The 20,115-nt window shown below is 43.3% G+C and overlaps 1 protein-coding gene across 5 annotated transcripts in view; it reads right to left on the reverse strand.

Moving 5' to 3' along the window:
• STAG1 (STAG1 cohesin complex component) overlaps window positions 1-20,115 on the reverse strand; it is a 174,752-nt gene that overhangs the window by 36,426 nt on the left and 118,211 nt on the right. The window lies entirely within an intron of this gene.

Genomic DNA, 20,115 nt, shown 5'->3' on the forward strand with positions numbered 1-20,115 from the left:
GTCAGGTGATGCTACAGAGCGCCAAGCGCACCATCCGTGCGAGGCCTCAATGGTGATGTGTACAAGGACCAAGTCACTCATGCACACTCCATTAGCCCAACCTGTAAGATTTATATCCTGTGGATACATGGACTGGATTAGATCAGCAGCGACTTGCAATACTAATATGGCCATAGTGGGCAGAGGCTCCATGAAGATTTGGGTCACAAAACTATACGCTGCCTTAGTTTGATCTACCTACCTAGCATCTAATATATGGAGGTTTGTCGGTATCAGTAGAATTAGACAGATATTGTGTGCTTATAATTGACAGTAATGCTTAATAATACAATTTCAATTCGACATACTAAACCTAGCTGGAACACCACTGCTGCTGACCTGCATAGGCAATGATCTTCCGATACCACTAACAGACCACAGTAATGCCAGAAGAGATTATTCCACAGCCGGAAACTATCCAATTTGGGCTTCTGTGTGAGGTTCAATTAGACACCAATCCTAACAATCTGCGCTCGCCCAGAACGTCATGTTTGGTCTTTAACGATAAATATGTTTTACTGGGGATGTAGTCACCATCTCGGCGCAGACAATGCCGGCGGACTGAATCCCACTGCCGGAATACCAACAGTAGTCAGAATCCAAACGGCTGCGATCCTAACGCCAAGTATTAGGGTTAGGCACTAGGGCGGGGGTGGGCAATAAGAGGCCCTCCAGCTGTTGAACTACAAAACCCAGAATACATTGCAACTGTTTTAGCATGGCAAATAGCAAAACTCTGGCAGAGCATTTTGAGATGTGTAGTTCTAAAACAGCTGGGGGGCCACTTATTGCCCACCCTTACACAAGGCGGAGGATTAGGCTGCGGTGACGCGCAGAAACACACAATGGTTACAGTTCGGCTACGGGAAAGGTGGGTTAGCGTTAGAATACATACCTGCATGCGTTGGGATTTCGTTGGGACTACCCTGCAGGGCTTCGCCGGCATTATAAGCACCAGGATCGCCTACCCAACCTGTTTTAATGGAGTTGACCCTGAGGGCCACAAGGTGTTTTTATTAAGTATGTCAAAGCAAGAGTCTGAGCCTCAACCCTGGAACATTAACCTCAAAATAAAAGAAGAAAACGCTATCGCTAACCATGAGTCTGTTAAACCTCACTGTTGAGACCTACACTGTAGATAAATCAATGAATATTTATTCTAATAATGAACATAGAACTCAAGGGACTTATCCACAGAGAAGTAATAGTAAAAAATTAGTCAGTCGGAACACATTATTGCACGGTGAGCCATGCACATAGGCGTTTCACACTTGTACACTTGAACGACGTCTTCGGGTCCTTTGACGAGGGTCAAATAACCCACATTTTGGCGAGGTTGCAGTCCTTGGGGAAAGTTAAACTGGAACCGGGTTTACTTGAAGGACACTGTGCAATAACACCCGGATTTCACAAGGTAAAGTTTTATTTTGTCTGATGTTGTTATACATCCTTCATCCGAAATAAGAAAAACGTAAAGTGAACCACTGGTCTGAGACACCTGAATTCTCTATAACAGCTAAACTATCAACATTCCCTACATTTTCGTAGTATGGCGGATATAGATCTAATATTATAGTAAGGTACTGAAGATATCCGATATTAAAAAAAAAATAAAAATGTTTTTTGTTTTATTTACAAATTTGAAAAATGTTCGATTGTGACAGATTCATGGTAAATGGTCCAGGGATAAGCTGAGTACACTGTATACGATATATCATTCTGACGTGGATCGGAGCAAGATATTGTACATATCGTATAGTGTGTATGCACGATATGACATTTACATCATCTGCTGTGTAATGAATGACAGCGCTGTTGCAGGCAGCATGTAATATAACACACCGCGCCGTCGTAAACCAGGTCGTGCAGCGTGTATGGTGCGTGCGATGGAGTTGGGTACAGGATGCCGGCATCCCCATGAGACGTATCATTACATCGCATTGTCACTGGGATGCACCATCGTATGCTCATCTTACTTAATACAGGGGTGACCACTTACAATGTGGTTGATGAGTTGACAATATATTTTTGCTATTGGAGCTTCTATTCTATGACACCTATTACAATGTAATTATTTGTTATGTAGAAAACCACATGCATATCTCTGCCATGTTTCACAAAACCCTAAATGAGTGGTGCTGGGACCCTTTATGGAAAGCTTCAGCAAAGCAAAAAACATTTGTACAAAACATGAAACCAGGAGCCATTTACCATGACGCTGGGAAACCATGTTCAGCAAATGAATATCCCCATGGTTCCACATTGCAATGGGAACTACACCAGACATGGGTAAGACCTACATCGAATTAATGAACAGAACCAATTCCTACATCACTGTGGCAGCTAAATATTAAATTTTCTATTAGTTGAGCCACAATCATGTAGGGACTTCCAGAATGTGATTTCTGAGCATCCACTACAAATGTAGTCTGCACCTTAGCTCCCGATTATGAAAAGTACAATCATTAGCACCTGGCACAATTCTCTAGAATTTCAAGATATAAATTATAGCTTAATGCTCAACAATCTAACCCCTTTTAAGGACCATTAGCCATGGACAGTGAATGTCATTTTCAGTGTACCAGAAACGGCAGCTGGTGTAAGTGGTTGCCAACACTTTGAGAACAGCCATAGATTGAGTAGCTATAGCAGGATTAGTAAAAGTGGTGAGCTCATGGTGGGTATGACAGGTGGGTAAATGTGCTAGGCTCTACAGCTACTTTAGTAAATTGTTCTTGGTGCAATGAACAAAGGCAGGTGAATGTGTCTAGCCCAAGTTCAAAAGTCTCACACTGCTCCTTAACAGGGGGTTGCGAAGGATCAAATTAGAACTCCTCGGGACACAGAAAAAAAAAAAAAAGACTTGATCCAGTGTATGCTGGTGCTGCTATTAGAGCCACAAAGCACACCAAATCAACAGTTTCAAACTGATCGTTTTAGATTGGAATATTAATTGCTGCCTTGGGTGTGAAGATAACTTCAAAATCTTAGGCTGACAAGTACACTGGTTTTGAAGTTATATGCCTTTAGAGCCACAATTTTGAAATTAAAAATTGGCTATTAACATTTTTTTAATCTGCATTTGCAGCTTAATCTAATAGAGCTAAAGTTGGGCAAGGTCTCATGTTAAACCTCTTTTTATGGGCTTTCATATGATACGTAACAGCAGTATATCAATAAAAATGAAAAATTTTCTAAATCAAAATTGATTCTCAAAAAAATTGAGATATGGTAAGAACTTACCTTTCTTATCTCTCTTTCTTTGAAGTCCATAGGGTCCACAGGGAGACCTTGGGGTGTAGGCATAAGTGTTAATTTTTTCAACTCCCAGGATGCACTGGGCCTCCCTACACCCCACCCTTGAGCTAGAGGCATCTTAGTTCGTAATAAGCCGGAGGAGAAGAGAAAGTCTGAAACACGCAAGAATTACATTCTCACATAGGAGACTGAACACCGGTGACCAGAGCGAAGAAGCCAGGTGCGTCAGGGTGGGTGCCCTGTGGACCCTATAAACTTCAAAGATAGATAAAGGTAAGTTCTTACCATATCTCATTTTCTTCTTCAGGGTCCATAGGCTCCACAAGGAGACCTAGGGGGTGTCCCAAAGCAGTCCTTTTAAGGGTGGGGACGCTCCTGAGCTGGCAGGAGAAGCCGGTGCCCAAAGGAAGCATCCTAAGAGGCAAAAGTATCAAATGCATAGTACCCTAGAAAGGTCTGGACAGAAGACCACGTGGCCGCCTTACAAAGCTGAACAGCCGAGGCGCCACAGCGAACTGCCCACGAGGGACCCACAGATCGAGTAGAATGAGCAGTAACGGAGGGCGGAACAGGAAGGCCCTCCTGAGTGTAAGCCTCAGAGATAGTCATTCAAATCCATCTAGCCAATGTCTGTTTATTGGCTGACGATCCCTTCTTGCAAAATCCGTAGAGGACAAACAAGGAGCCTGATTTCCTAAGGGAACTGGTACGGTCCACATAAATCCTGAGGGCACGTACCACATCCAATGAGGCCTCACCTGCGAGAGGTCTGGAGACTGAAAGGCCGGTACAATAATTTCCTCATTAATGTGGAAACTAGAAACCACCTTAGGAAGGAACCCAGGTCAAGTCCGAAGCACTGCCCTGTCCTGGTGAAATACAGTGCCTTCCAAAAGTATTCACCCCCTTGGCTTTTTACCTTTTTTGTTACATTACAACCCGTAATTTTTTTTAATCTGAATTTTATGTGATGGATCTGCACAAAATAGTCTAATTTGGTTAAGTGAAATTAGAAAAAAAAATATATATATATATATATATATATATATATATATATATATATAAAAAAGAATCTTTATAAACAAAATTCTGAAAATTGGTATATGCATATGTAATCACCCCCTTTGCTGTGAAGCCCCTCAAAAGTTCTGGTGCAACCAATTACCTTCAGAAGTCACATTCGTGAAATGAATTCCACCTGTTTGAAATCGAAGTGTCACATGATCTGTCAGTATAAACACTCCTTTTCTGAAGGCCCCAGCCTGCATCACCACTAAGAAAGAGGCATCACACCATGAAGACCAAGGAGCTCTCCAAACAAGTCAGGGACAAAGTTGTTGAGAAGTACAATTCTGGGTTGGGTTATAAAAAAATATCCAAATCTTTGATGATCTCCCGGAGCACCATCAAATCCATCATCATCAAATGGAAAGAACATGGTACCACAACAAACCTGCCAAGAGAGGGCCGCCCACCAAAAGTCACAGACCGGGCAAGGAGGGCATTTATCAGAAAGGCAGCACAGAGACCAAAAGTAACCCTTAAGGAGCTGCAGAGTTCCACAGCAGAGACTGGTGTATCTGTGCATGTGACCACAATAAGCCGTACCCTCCATAGAGCTGCCCAGAAAAAAGCCATTACTTGGTGATAAAAATAAGACGACACTATTTGAGTTTGCCAAAAGGCATGTGGGTGACTCCCCAAATGTAAGGAGGAAGGTGCTCTGGTCAGATGAGACTAAAATTGAACTTTTTGGCCACCAAGGAAAACGCTATGTCTGGCGCAAACCCAACACATCCCATCACCCCAAGAACACCATCCCCACAGTGAAACATGGTGGTGGCAGCATCATGCTGTGGGGATGTTTTTCAGCAGCAGGGACTGGGAAACTGATTCGAGTCGAGGGAAAGATGGATGGTGCTAAATACAGGGATATTCTTGAGCAAAACCTGTTTGTCTGCCTGTGATTTGAGACTGGGATGGAGGTTCACCTTCCAGCATGACAAGCATACTGCTAAAGCAACACTCGAGCGGTTTAAGGGGAAACATTTCAATGTGTTGGAATGGCCTAGTCAAAGCCCAGATCTCATTCCAATTGAGAATTTGTGGTCAGACTTGAAGATTGCTGTTCACAAGCGGAAACCATCCAACATGAAGGAGCTGAAGTAGTTTTGCCTTGAGAAATTAGCAAAAATCCCAGGGGCAAGATGTGGCAAGCTCAGAGACTTATCTAAAGAGACTTGCAGCTGTAATTGCCGCAAAAGGTGGCTCGACAAAGTACTAACTTTAGGGGGGTGAATACTTATGCACGCTGAAGTTTTCTGTTATGTTGTGCTAAATGTTGATTCACAATATAATAAAAAAACACAACTTCACAGTTGTAGGCATGTTCTGTGAATGAAATGTGTGCACACCTTCAAACAATCCATTTTAATTCCAGGTTGTGAGGCAACAAAACATGAAAAATGCAAAGAGGGGTGAATACTTTTGCAAGTCATTGTATCAAATGGGGAGCGACAAGAGAGCCCCCCTAAGTCTGACACTTCTGGCGGAAGCTATGGTCAGAAGAAAAACAAACAGTCTTAGCTGTAAACCATATGAGATTCACTGAAGTCAGTGGTTCAAATGGAGGGCCCGAAGAACCACAGCCAAATCCCAAGGAGCAACTGGGAGGACAAAGGGAGGCTGAATCCTGAGGACGCCCTGGAGGAAGGTGCGGATGTCAGGAAGAGGAGCAATCAGTTTTTGGAACCACACTGAAAGGGCAGAGACATGCACCTTCAGTGAGGCCAAGCGGAGACAGAGATCCAATCCCGCTTGAAAAACCAACATTCTGAAAATCCGAAATACCAGGGGATCGTAACCTCTGAGACGACACCAATGGAAGTAGGTATGCCACACTGTGGTAAATCCCGGCAGAGGCTGGCTTACGCGCTCTGAGCATAGTGTTAACTACAGAGCTGGAAAAACCCTTTGAACTTAGGAGGGATGTCTCAAGAGCCACGCCGTCAAAGAAACGACCCAGATCCGGGTAAAGGCAAGGACCCTGAGACAACAGATCTGGACGTTGAAACAACAGCAACGGAGAGTCGATGGAGAGACTCTGAAGATCTGAGTACCAGTGACATCTGGGCCACGCTGGAGCCACCAACAGGACAGTGCCTCCTTGTTTGAACTTCTGAATTACTCGAGGAAGCAGGGAGAATGAAGGAAACTGGAAGGTCCACTTTACTACCAAGATCGCCTCGGCATCTCTTGTTCTGGACCCGTACACCAGCAGTTTGGGATTGTGTCGGGAGGCCATGAGGTCCACATCTGGAAAGCCCCACTTGTCCACTAGAAGTTGAAACACCTCTCAGTGCAGAGACCGTTCCCCTGGATGCACGTTGTGACGGCTGAGGAAATCCGCTTCCCAATTGAGAACTCCCGGTATGAACACTGTCGATATGGCTGGGAAATGGCCTTCCGTCCATGTCAGAATGCGTTACACCTCTGTCATTACTACCTGACTTAGACAATGCCACGACGGCGGCTACCATCAAGAAGGAACTCTAACTGAACTTGCACGGGTTTTCCGTGAAGTAGGAATCTGGCCAGCTTGAGGGCCCTGAAGTTCCAAAAAGTTAATTGGCAGGGCAGATATCCACTGCTGTCCAACGACCCTGAAAAGTGTGCGGACCAGTCACTGCGACCCAACCCCTGAGACTGGCATCCGGTGTCAGGATTACCCAGTTTGGAATCAAAAATGGGCACCCTTTGGTAAGGTGATTTGTCTGCAGCCACCAGGACAAGGATAGACGCAACTCCGGAGAGAGCACAATCGTCTGTGCTTTCATCCGATGGGGTAATCTGTTCCACCTGGAAAGGATCAGGTTCTGCAGAGGCCTGAAATGAAACTGGGCATATTCCACCATGTCGAATGTTGACACCATGGATCCCAGCACCTGCATCGACTATTGGATTTACAACCGGCGACTGTGGAGGCATCTGCGTTACTTGCGCCTGTAAATTGGAGATCTTTTCTGCAGTCAGAAAGATCCTCTGCTGTTGTGAATCCAACAGAGCTCTGAGACGGAGTCAAAGATGACTTCTTCCAATTGATTAACCACCCGTGTGTCTGAAGAACAGAAACTGTAAGCTGCAGATGGTGGCAAAGTACTTCTGGAGACCCTGCCAACAGTAGGTAGTCATCCAGGTATGGTAACAGTCGGACACCCTGCCTCCGCAAATGGGCCGCCATGATAGCCATAACTTTAGTTAACACCCGAGGTGCAATAAGGAGGCCAAATGGTAGAGCCTGAAACTGGAAATGTTGCTGCTGTATAGTAAACTGGAGAGAACGGTGAGAGGAAGCAATCGGCTCATGTAGATATGCATCCTGAATATTCAGCGACACCATAAAATCCGCAGGTTCCATAGCCAAAATAATTGAGCGTAAGGTTTCCATCCTGAACCAAGGTACCCTGAGGAATTTGTTCAGGGACTTGAGATTGATAGGCCGATCAGAAGCAGAATGGATCCTGAACCAGAAAGAGTGGAGAAATAACCCTGTTCCTCTCTGAGATAACGGGACAGGTACTATGACCCTTGCTTGAAGCAAGGTTTGTATGGCTTTCTAGATCCGTAAGGCCTTGTCCTTGTCTGACAGAGGGCCTGCGCAGAAAAACTGATGGTGAGGTCTTCTGCAAAATGAGGGCGTACCCGTAACAGACCACTTCTCTTACCCAAGTGTCCGTGGTGGTCTGACACTAGCACTGGGCGAACTTAAGAAGTCAGCCTCCTGCTCTGGGATCCCCCAAAGGGAGACCAGTCATGTCAGGCTGAGGACTTGTCGTTGGACGCCTTGTACTCCTCCAGGCCTGCTTTTTGGGTTTAGCATTCTTTTGGGGGACTGACTGCCTAGGGAAGGATTGACCTTTAGGCTTTCCTTGGGGCCAAAAGGACGAGGCCCTGAAGAAGTAGATGCAGAAGGCTGGCACGCAGACTAGACGCAGCCAACGTATCCACAATCTTGTCCAAATCAGGACCGAACAAGATTTTACCGTTATAAGTCAAACACTCTAATCCCTTCTTAGAATCCGCGTCCGCTCTCCAGGAGCGCAGCCATAAGGAACGGCGAGCTAACACAGCAGCAGCTAAAATCCTGGAAGTCAAGAGACTGACATTCAAAGCCACTTCCTTAATATATGTGGCTGAATATTGGAGGTTACCCCCCAGAGTCACCTGATCTCTGGAAAAATCTGAAGGAAAGGACTCCTCTAGGGATTCTGTGCAAAATTCCATAGCCTTGGCCACCCATGATATAGACATGGCCAGCCTGGCAGCTGCTCCTGAAAGGGAATACATTGATTTCAGGCAAAGTTCCACCTTCCTATCCATAGCATCTTTTAGGGAAGATATGGATGGCATAGGTAGTGTAACACTTTTAATTAAGCGTGTAACATGAGTATCTACCACAGGAAGAGTTTCCCATTTTGTACAACGTTCCCCAGGAAAAGGGTAACAGGTGGCCAACCGTCTCTGAGGCTGGTATCGCTTCCCAGGCTAAGCAACTGCTGATCAGATTAAAGAAATAAAAGGTTACTTCTACGGAATTTCCTTTAGCAGAGCATGCCTGAACTGGGGAGCTGGTGGTTCGTCCTCCTCTATGACTAAAGCCAAACAGCTCATATCAGAGCAGGAATATTAATCTTCGACTTAGAGCCGTATTCAATTTGAGTAGTTAAGTCCGGATTCGCGGTAATTTGCCACCAATGACATAATTATCACCTGTTTTAGTTTTACCCCGTATTCAATTTCAAAGACTTTTTGCCTAGGCAGAAAGTCAATGAAATGTAATAGGCGGTAAAGGATCGCCTATGAATGGCAGGTGGTATAAAGTGCAGAATTGGGGTTTTGGGGTGCAACATTTCGGGAACCCGTGCAGGCTTCAGACAGTCCCCCAAAGGTAATCGGTCAAATTGTTTTAAAAAAAAACTTAAGGACACCCCAAAAATTTACTTTGAAAAAGGGGGCAAAAAACAAATTGGGAAACAAACTTAAAAACTAGCGAACTTGACTCAGGGGGGGGTCTCCAAGTATGCCCCAAGTGTTTTTTGATTGCAGTTGTTTGCGGCAGGTGGATTTTTCACGATTTTTTAAGTCACTTTAGCTAGTTTAAAATATGCTGAACCCCATTTTCAAGTACCCCAAATTTGATGGGCATAGTTGTTTTGCCCTAAAAAAAAAACCTTCTAAATGCTCTTCTGCATCACCTTATTCAAAGCCACATTTATGCACCTGCAGCGGCTATTAGAAATCCCGACTGGGGGGGTCCCTAGAATATTTCCCGTTTTGTTTAACCTGTAAAAAAACGGGTTAAAAATTTACAAAAAAAATGACATAAGGCCCCGCCCCAAAAGCCAAACCAGCCCCAGGCTTGCCAGCCAGTGGTGGTTTCTAAAAATATGGGGAACAAAAAGTGTAGGGTTCCACCATATTTTAGAAAAAAAAACCAAGGCTGCAGGGACCAGTTCTGGTTTTAAATATAGGGGTAAAAAAAACGTGGGGATCCCCCTATATTTAAGACCAGCACCAGACCCAACCGACCGGGGTGTAATGCCGCAGTCCGGAGACCCAATCACCGGGGCTCCAGGTCCAAAGCATTAGCACCCCAAATCGGTCAGCGAAAGCCGGTGATCTCGAGTGAGTCGGGGACCCCCCAAAGAAGGGGTCCCCCCTCCCGAGCACCACAGGCTTACGCTGAAGCCCGGGGCTCTTCCTCATACCACTGGTTTGGTGGGTATGGAGGGGCCAAATAATGTAAAACTATTGTTTTACAGTGGAACTACAAGTGCCAGCATGCCTGCCATTTTGCACTTGTGGAACAACAAGTGCCAGCAGACATGCGGCACCTGTAACATCACTGTAAAATAAATAGTTAAAAAAAGACAAACACACACACACCGTGACAGTATAACTTTATTACAGACACCTACCCATTCACACATACTTACCTATACCAGATGTATCCTTAATGAATGGCACTGCAAAGAAAACTTCATACTCTCCTATATCCTAGCGCTGGTCTCCGCCATAATCCAGATACTTGGCAAAATAAAAAAACGAGTTTACACGACCCAATGCAACAGATATCAGTATGTGTGTTGCCACACATACTGATAGCTCCCGAATGCCAGCTGACGGAACATGCACGGAGCTGGCAGTCCCGAGAGCCAATCAGACTGACTCTAGAGGGGCCGCTGATTGGCTCCGGCTACTGACAGTTCCCACGTGGGTGTGACTCGCCCACGTGGAAACTGTCAGTAGCCGGAGCCAATCAGTGGCCGCTCTACAGTCAGCTGCATTCTGCAGTACTTTACAGAGCATATCTGTACATTCATATCAGTACCTGCCCTATTGGAGCTTTACAGCGTAGACTGAGATGACAGCATATGAATTTTGGCAGGTCTAAAGTTTTTTTTTATCCTGCAACATAGCCTGGAGGGCAGTAGAGGTGTCCGTCAGGCTCTGCACTGTATTAAAGAGAGTATTCACCCATGGAGGAAGCACGGAGGGAACCTGCATGGGTGCAACCTGTTGAGGTGGTCCCTGTGAGAAAAAAAAACAGACTGCTGTGGGAACCCCCATCAGGGAAAACACAGGTGGTACTGCCAAACGCCCTACAATGGACGTCAATGCCTGAGCAAAGGACGCCCAAGGAGGTTCCTGCAAGGTGGCTGAGACAACAGAGGGATCTGGAGGATTATAACACCTCACACAATTCCCCTTGCACCATGTCTCCCTCTCCTAAACCTGCAGCACATGACTTGCATGACAGAAGGGAGGGTGCAGAAATGTGCACATTATCATCACTCTCAGACCAAGACCCAGACTTTTCGCCTACATGGCGTTTTTTGAGAGAAAGACACTTTCCGTGCACGTGGCCATTTTTCACCCTATTCAATTCCAAAGGACGTGAAAAATGCGTCTTGGCGAAACTCAAACAAGAAAAACGTTCTGTCAGATTTGGGGAAATCAGCCTGACACCCCCCAAAAGATGCAGTGACATGAGGGATCACTATGGATCCCCCAGAATAGCCCTGCTGAAGGTATTTGGGGTGCTTAAATGCTCTCAATTGTTGCTATTTAGCGTCTTTGCACAAGTGGTGAAGAACAGCATTTAGCAGGTTTTTTGGGGGGCAAAAATAAGTAGTCCCAGCAAATTTGTGGTACATGAAAATGGGTGCAAGCATGGTTAAAAATTGCTAAAGTGAGGTTTTAAAAAAAAACAAACGCACCTTCAGCAAACACATGCAATAAGAAAAAAACACCTAGGGCATACTTGGGGGACCCCCTGGAGTCCATTTCGCTAGTTTTTAAGTTTGTCCCCCAACTTTGTTTTTCGCCCTCAAAAGGAAAGTAATTTTTTTTACGTTAGACGCAGTTTACCTTTGGGGGACTGTCCCAAGGCAGCAGGTGTGTTCCCAAAACTTTGCACCCTAAACCCCCAATTCTGCTTGCTTTTTCGCCTCCTTCAGAGGCAAATCTTTTCTGCTGGCTACAAGGTGCAGAATTTTCGCACCGGCGACAAGTCTTTGTAATTGAATACGGCGGAAAGTTTCCGACAGGCGAAATGACGTCATCGGCGAAAACTTTTCGCCTGCAATTGAATACAGCCCATAATGGCAAAGAAAGAAGGATGTGCACACTATGTGACAAACCACACAGATATGAGTATGAGGTATAAAACACTGACACCATGTAATGTAAGGGCTCAGAATAAAGGAAAGTTATAGTAATACATCTGATAGTGAGTAAGGAAACAGACAGACAGCGCTAGCACAAGTCACATACAATGCACAAACACCTGCACAATAGCACTACAATTCAACTACGCAGACTCAGTGTCTGGTAGGCTATAGTGCTACATACACTGACTAGAAGGTGAGGTATGTAGAGGGACCTGGCTCCACAACATCCTGAGACAGCTGCGACAAGCCAGAGAAAGAAAATGGCCGCCAGAGACCTCAGAGGGGGCGTGCCTGTGGGAGTATTGCATTAGTCAAGCCAGACCTAAGCAGAAGGCGCGCTGAGCTGAGGGGAGGAACCGCTGAACAGGGAAAGCTGCTTCCCCTGGCTGGCAATTAACCCCCGGGACACTGGTTCCCACGCCAGCATAAAAGTCCCTGGTGGTCTAGTGGAAGAGCAGGGTTACTGGTATGCCTTTGGACTGTTACAGTATGTTAATACTAAAATATTTCAAACTTGTGAGTTTTATGTCTTACTAATGTGTTATAGATCATATGAAAGCCCATAAAACGAAGCTTAAAATGAGACCTTGCCCAACTCTCAAGCTCAATTAGGTGAGCTGCAAATGCAATTTACAAGAATGTTAAAAAATTGCAGCTTTAAAAGGCATAGAACTTCAAAACCAGTGTACTTATCAGCCTAAGATTTGTTTTTTTTACACCCTTCAGCATTTATTATAGCAAATTTAATTGAGATTGTGGCAAAGGGCCCTAGACTGCACACCCTGAATATATATGATGGGATTTCCTTTCTGTTGAGACTATTGTTGCAGACACAAAAAGAAAAAGTACAAGTGCACTTGTACTTTTCTTTTTGTGGTTGAAATTAGAGATTATAAGGTAGAATTTGTTTTGAAAATTGTGTTGATTTGATGTGGAATGTCCCTAGTGTTAATGTGGAGAGAAAATCCATCAAAACTTCATTTAGTGTTAAAAAATGAATAATTTAAAAAGGAAAAAGTAAATAAAAGTTGATCTGAACCATAAAATGGTTTGCATTATAACAAATGTGTCCTGTTTATCACTAGACAAATTGCTACAATATATGTATATATTTTTAATAATCTATTTCTCCTCTTTCAGCGTGACCATGCCCATAAGTTTCGGACGCTAGTTTCCGCCGTGTGCAAAGGTCCCTCCTCCTGAGGTAAAGTTTGGAGGTAAGCCGACAGTTTGATGTCTGATCTCTGAAAACAAATTATACCCACAAGGTCACGAGGTGATCGTAGTGAGATATCAGATACATGTCCGATACGGTTTTGAAACAGTCTTGTTAACACATACACAGTACAAGAATTCCGGTGTTCACCTAGTATTGTAATACTATGAACACTTGTGAAAACATGTAAAATAGTCTAGTAAATGACTCCCAGGAAGGAGTTATCAATCGAAAAGCGTTATGCCATAGTCGCTTTGAGAAATGCAGGGTAGTTTGTGTGAAATGCTCGCCTGAAGTTAGATTCTTTTGGCGGCGTGCAGTGTACCCTTAAGAGATACACCGTAAACAAAAGTGTACTTGATCGCCCATGACCGGCACATCCTTGAGTGACCTAAAAACAGGAGGACAAGAAAGTTCTTTTCACAGATGAAAGAAAGTTTTAGGAGTTTGGGTCCAAGAGGCGCAAGTTTGCTCTGTCTGCATTCAGCCCAGAATCAAGCATGGAGGTGGTTCCATTATGGTCTGGGAATGTTCCGAAGGTGGTGCGGTTGGGGACTTAAAAAAAAAACTAAAAATAGAAGGAATCATGGACTACAAATGCTACAACATCAAAATGGTGAACCAAGCCATCCCTTCCAGCACCCACCTTACTGGTCGTTGTTTCACACTACAGCAAGATAACAACGAAAACATACCGCCAGTCTTTGCAAAAGGTATGTTTAGTCAAAACAATGACCACAGTTGCTGAAGAACATGGTTTGGCCGCCCCAGAGTCCTGATTGCAATCTAATTGAACTCCTTTGAGACCATCTGGACAGGTGTGTGAGATGTGCATGTAACGAGCCAAAATCACCATTACTTTAAACAAGTTGACCGACAGAATGCCCTATGTTTGCACTGCTGTGATCACTGCTAAAGGTGGATACTTTGTTTACAAATTGAGTTTTGATTTCCTTACATTTTTCTCTCCATCAATGTGTAGTAGTACAAAACATGTTTATTTGATAAAACATTCATCACTAGATTCTTTTGTTCATTAGTTTCCAAAATATCTACAATTTGGGTGGTGTATTGAAATTACTGAGATGTAGTGCATCAGAATACATTTTTAGCAATTAACTTTTCATGTTATACAGTCTTGCACTATATATGTCACTGCACTAAGAATATATAATTTCTAGAATTTTTGAAGACTGCGGAGGTGATCAGTAAGTCTACATTTTGGTCCCCTCTGGTACAATCCTGATGACATATACACAACGAGGACCATGAACTGTGTCAATAGTATACTTTTATCATGGTATGTTACATACTGAAACAGTTCCCCGTTGTTTTTATGCTTTATTGTGCTTGCCGCCTTCAAGGATTATATACATTGTGTTCATGGCCTGCAGCTGTGAACACTAGAAAGGCACCAATCAGCCTTTTTGCATCACTATAATAATTATCTCTATCTATAAACATACACACAGGTATACAAGCCCCTTTGCCACCAATGCTTCTGACCATCTATCCTTTTCTTCCTCTCTCGCCCTCACCTCTATCTGTCCCATTTTTGTCCATTATTGCTTATTAACCCCCTTCTCTCTTCAGGCTCCCCTCACCCCTAGTCCCCTTCTCCCCACTCTCTTGTACATCCTTTCTATCCCCACCTAGGCTCTGTAGCTATTAGCCCCTCTCTTTCCCATTGGTCTCTCTCACACTGGGGAAAAATAAGTAAATGTCTACAAAGTTTTGCTCAAGAGCGACTGACATTTTCTTGCAGCAGGCGTCCTCTTTGTAAATAAACTTTAATAAAGCACAGTGTAGGAGACTTATCACAGCTAGGAGAGAGAAAGTACCAGCCAATCAGCTCCTGTCATTTTACAGGCTGTGCTTGAAAAATAACAGAGGTGGATTGGTGAGGCTGATGATGTAACAGGCAGCCTTTGTGATGTCACTCAGCTCTGGAACAAAAGTCCCTGCTTGGAAGAGAACAATAAGTTATTAGTTGAGTGTAAGCTGTATGCTACACATATATTCATACACAGATTTTCAATCATAACTCTGAGGATAGGACGATTTACACTGTAAGGTAAGCTTATTGTAATGTAAACATTATAGGACAATGCTACATTTAGCTGGCCAAGCTGGAGCTGTTATTTAGGAAGATCTCAGCCTTGTGCTGGTTGCATTTTTTTCTTTTTTTGAGACCACCACATTGTTTGTTCCCTTGCACAAGCTGTAATCATAACCGTGGGGGTGGATTTAGCCCCGGTCATATTTTTAATTACCTGATCAGTGACCATTATTCAGGTTTTCCCTCTATTTGAGCTTTTCACTTTTGGAATATGAACATGTACCTTAAACGATTATACGAGTTTCAGGATTATAATCCTTATTTTGCTTTTACATTTAGTAAATTTAATTTAGGTATTATGGCAAGTTGGCCCTATAAAAACAAAAAAACAAGTCCACAATGACATTTTAAAAGAAAAATAAGATTAATCCACTGCAGAGTAAGCTTATACCCTTTACACAGATCACTCATACCTCACATTACATTGTGTCTCCCACACTACATACTAACATACAACAGGTAACTGCACATTACATGTGTCGCTGAGTCTCAGATTTAATATTTCTATACACATACATATATGTAGGAAGGTCTTATCACACCATTTTATCCACGGTCAGGGTGATAATTCATACAATATTTTAATCTCACTATATAGCTAAAATATATATGTAGGTTAATTGGGTCCCAACAAAATTAACCATAGTGTGTAAGTATGTGGTAGGTAATATAGATTGTAAGCGCCAGTGGGGCAGGGATTGATATGAATGTACAAATATGCTCTGTAAGCGCTGCGGAATAAGTGTGCGCTACATATATCTATATCTATCTCTCTGGTAATAAATAGCCTAACAGAACAACGTAGGTTGTCTATTTCTGTTGCTCTGAGTTTTCAAGGTCGCAAGTGGCTCCTGTACATAACGTTTTGTGCCAAACGCTGGCAAAGAAATTTGCAAAATTTCACAAACGCATAATGGAGGCAAATATTCCTAGGACCACTTTTGAAAACTTTGCTCATCACTCCCCTAAATGTATTAATGTAAAACACAAATCTCATAGTCCCATCATTTAACAACCACCAGCAAGAATACCTTCACACGCTAATAGGAATAGACAGCAACAATTTTATACTGGGCATATTTAAACTCTTGTTCAGATCATAGTGCTATAATCGAACACCGATTTTCACACATTTAGTGGGGCTAATTATGTATTTAAAAGAAAATAATACAAATTGTATTCAAATATTGATAATGAAGCCCTTTAAAAACTTTATACGATGCCCTACATTCTGCAGACTATCACATTTATATACTGTACATCACCAAACTCCACATAATCTGTAACCAATTAAATGATTCCTCCCATCACAGAGCTTTATTTACTAAATGTTGATTTTCACAGATGTTGCATTCTCTCTCTCACACTGGGGCAAAGAATAAGTAATGACTACATCGGTGTGCATGCAGCAGGCCTCCCCCTATTTATAAAAAAGCTTATAATAAAGCACCTGAATTGTGTAACCAGAACTGCAGCACTGACTGGCCGATGTATTTGTAAATTATCTCCTCGTCTCGCATTTGGCTGTTCACAGTCCTACCCCAATCACACAGCAGAATGAATTGATCGTTGCCTTCCCAGCTTTATTCATAGAAATTCCATGAAATGTGAATTTACAAATAAAAATACAGAATAACATTTTCCAGTATGTAAGACTTATTAAGAAAAAAATAAATACTTGGGGGGCCTATTCATCATACCTTGTGGTGGCCTAGTGGAAGTTATCTAATAATGAAAGCATTGGAATTCAGTGTTGCTCTGTGGCCAGGTCTGATGCTCTGAGAAGCTGCTATACCTGTAACTGCCGGGTACCTCCCAGGAGTATGTTACTAAACGTCCAACTTCAGCATATAATTCCAGGCAGAAGTGCTGAGTCACTTATAAGGAGTTGTTTCAGTGAACTATAGTAGCCAGCAAATTACTTTTAAATATCAAAATCATCACTTTGTAGTGTAGTTTCCCTTTAAAAGCCATAGGTGTCTATGTACTAGTAGAGAAAGTGTACGGAGTTAAAGTACCAACCAATCAGCAGCTAACTAATTTTTCAAATACAGGCTGTAAAATGAGTTAGGAGCCGATTGGTTGGTACTTTATCTCCATCCACACACTCTCTATCCCCAAGGATTAGTACATAGACCTCTTAATCTGTTACAGCTACAGATTTTTTTACGATGTCTGATTCTGATTGTACATTATTCCTTAGGGTGTGACATTCAGGAATCCTGAGAGAATGCCACCACCACAAATTTCCATGAAGAAGGTCAATAACTGGCTCTCATACAAGCCTCAAATGCAGGTAACATTAATCATACAGCAGAGATACAGCACATTCTCCTGTGTCAGCACCTGCTACACAGGAGAGATCCCCGGTAATATAGAATTATATGTGCATCAACTGGTTTGTATTTGTAGTGCATTCCATGTGTTACCAGAAACACGTATGTAACACACATGTAATCCTAAAACAAGTAGCTAGTGCATAGTGGTGTCAATTACAAGATGTGTTGGTCAACTGCACCAGGAGCATATGTGCCAGGGTTACGCCAGGCATAGGGCATACTGTTACAGCAATGCTTTTAACTAGTGGTTTGTTTACAGACGTGTGGCCAGCGCTAGAATGAGCCTTTCCTCCCTCATCCTGTCTTTCAAAGCACTAGCAGGTGTAAATGCCAGCGTCACGCAAACCTGCATAGTGGGTGCTTTTCTGGGCATGCACTTTGTGATTGAATACAATTTATGCTACACTCTATCAGCCCCTATGTCCTTACTGCACAGCTTTGTAGCTGGTACCTCGCACTGGATTTAACACTCAAAATCCTTTGCCCAGTGCATTATGTATTTATTGCTGTGTGATTAATGAATTGTAAAAGACAAGTTATGTATTTGGGTAAATATTCTGTTGTAGGTGCTAAGGAAAACCACATTAACAAAGCCGATATATACTGTATAATGGTACAGATAGCCGGCATTAGAGGGCACATGCATAGGAATAGCATTGCGAGCCCTGCATTCTTTTTCCCTGTAATTATATATAAAAGGAGAATCTAGTGGTAGTGATGCAGCGCTTCTGGAACTCTCCCTACTGGCAGTCCTATGTGGTGTTTCTTTACCACGATAATGAACAGTTGAACACACAAGTCATGCTGTAGCCAATGTCTTCACCTTGAGCATGTATCACGGGATACAGTTGAGATCCCTGCGGTTGGAATGTGGCGCCAGGATACCAACACCAGTCAGAATCACGGCACCGGCATCCCGATGTTAAGTATTGGGGTGAGTATTAGGTTGCGGGGGAGAGAGGATTATTTACTGACAGGTGTTGGTATCCTAACACTGTCAGGATTGTGATCTCCGGCATCCCGTTCCCAACCCTGTGTCACATATAGACAGAGGTGAGATATAGATTACAGAACTCTAGAGCAGGTTACAGATAAAAACAAGCAGGATATTTTAGGGGAGATGTCACCCACAGAGGTCCTAGAGCAGGATATGTGGACTATAGTTGTGTCTGATACCCCATGTTATGGAGAAGCCACTGAACTTTTATGATCATATCGAGGCCCATGGACTGGTACACCGGTCATGGCAGATGCCCATCGCCTTAATTGCTGCCATTGGCTTGTTACAGGGTGTTGACAGAGCAGAAATACCTTATTTTGTCCCCAGCATTCAAGCAACTCCCCTGACTGTGGCATCTGTGATGTTATTTTTCTACTGGAAAACTTTCATTGTAATGTTTGTGCTCCTATTGGCCAGTCCATGTCACGAGAGAGTCAAGAAACTGCATTTGGTTTGGTGACACCCTCCCCCAGGAGTCCCAAGGTTTCTGTGAAATACTGGAATCCCCCCAAAACACCAGGGGGTATATTTACTAAAGTGCAGCTTTTTATAAGTGGAGATGTTGCCCATAGCAACCAATCAGATTCTGCTTAACATTTATCTAGCACCTTCTAGAAGACAATAGCTAGATTGTGATTGGTTGCTATGGGCAGTATCTCTACTTCTAAAAACCCACACTTTGCTAAATATACCCCCAGGAGAGGGGGCAAGCAGGCATTACATCAGTTTCACACCCAGACATCCAGGATCTGGCCCACCATGATGACAGCTTTGGTTACTCCCTAATTAGTGAAATGTTCTGACATTTTCTGTTTATTTCCTCAGCTATTCCGTGATAAGGACACGATGGAGCTGCTGGACAGGGAGAAGCAATGGAAGCAGGTACATAGACTACTGCAGTGCATAGAGACTGCTACATAGTGATACTCACACAGTAAAGGCAGCCAGACTGCAAATGGGAGATTTCCTGTAAATGGATATAAGGAAAAAGCAAAGCAGCTTTCCCCATAAGAGGATACAGCAGAAATAGGTGGCAGTGTATATTGCTCATCTAGTCCAGGGCTGTAGTTGTCGCTGTTTCTTGCCGGCTCCATTTCTATCGTACTACATTGATCATACATTTTATCGAGATGTTCCATGAGGTGGTGTTTACACTGCATATGCTGCCATCACTGACTCACCCTATGTACATAATGGTGATACAGAAACTGGGACATGCATTTTCATCAGTCCATAAAAAAACCCACCCTGTTAGTACCCATGTGTCATATGCTGCCAGACCTGTCCTCGCTACATTTAATGCTTATAGTAGTTCTGTAAGTGCCGACGTGACTACAAAGCACTTTTCTTACTAAGGTGGTGCCCTGGGGCGGCTTAGCTGGGCTAGTCTGGGAGTGTCCTGCGTTCTGGAT

Source organism: Taudactylus pleione, unplaced genomic scaffold (assembly GCF_031769625.1).
Source record: "Taudactylus pleione unplaced genomic scaffold, aTauple2 ptg000142l, whole genome shotgun sequence".
Lineage (NCBI taxonomy): Eukaryota > Metazoa > Chordata > Amphibia > Anura > Myobatrachidae > Taudactylus > Taudactylus pleione.